The 851-nt window shown below is 42.0% G+C and overlaps 1 non-coding gene across 1 annotated transcript; it reads right to left on the bottom strand.

The window, feature by feature from the left end:
- Positions 1-573: 573 nt before the first annotated feature.
- On the bottom strand, positions 574-646 carry Trnag-acc. The gene has a single exon. It is a non-coding gene; the product is annotated as a tRNA-Gly (tRNA).
- Between the last annotated feature and the right edge of the window lie 205 nt (positions 647-851).

The following is an 851-nucleotide window of genomic DNA, read 5'->3' as shown; positions in this document are numbered from 1 at the left end:
TTTTTTTTTTTTTGGTATTGGGGATTAAATCCTGGGATGCTCTACCACAAAGTCACATCCCCAGCCCTTTTTATAGTTTATTTTGAGACAGGGTCTTGCTAAGTTGCTGAGGCTATCCTCAAACTTCCAATCCCCATACCTCTGTCTTCCCCACAGTGTGCTTTCTTGTATGTGCTAATACCCATAAACTAAAGGAAGTGTATGAGGAGAGAAAGCATTTTCCATTCTGGCCACGGAAAACACACCCTTCTGTGTAGTAACCAGGGCCCTCTTAGTAACTGGCCTTCTGTACAGCTCAGATGTTGCCTCGGGCAAGTGGAGTGGATCACAGTCAGGAAGCATTTTGTTAATCCGTTTTGGGGGTGACACACCAGCAGGGACACAGGAAACCTGGCATGGATCATTTACTGGGCCTTCTTACTTAGGATGGTAATTGTATTTCTGTGCCATGAGCCCAAATCTCATTGCTCTCCTTCCTAACTATCTTCCTTCCTTGTTTCTATTTTTTAATTTTATTTTTAATGGATGCATAATAATCGAACATATTTATTGGGTACATTGTGATTTTATTTTTTGGAGTGCTGGGGATTGAACCCAGGGCCTCATGCATGGTAGGCAAGTGCTCTACCACTGAGCTACATCCCCAACCCCCATCCTGATGTTTTGATGCACGTACGCATTGTGTACTAATCAAATCAGGGTATTTGGCCCATCCATCACCTCATACATTTATCATTTATTTGTGGTGAGAACATTCAGACTCCTCACTATTTAGAAATATTTGATATGATATCATTAACCATAGTCACCCTGCTGTGCAACAACTTATTCTTGCTGTCTAACCATAGCTC

This window comes from Marmota marmota, unplaced genomic scaffold, assembly GCF_001458135.2.
Source record: "Marmota marmota marmota unplaced genomic scaffold, marMar, whole genome shotgun sequence".
Lineage (NCBI taxonomy): Eukaryota > Metazoa > Chordata > Mammalia > Rodentia > Sciuridae > Marmota > Marmota marmota.
Note: the sequence above shows the minus strand (reverse complement) of the source record. Positions and strands in the feature narration are given on the sequence as shown.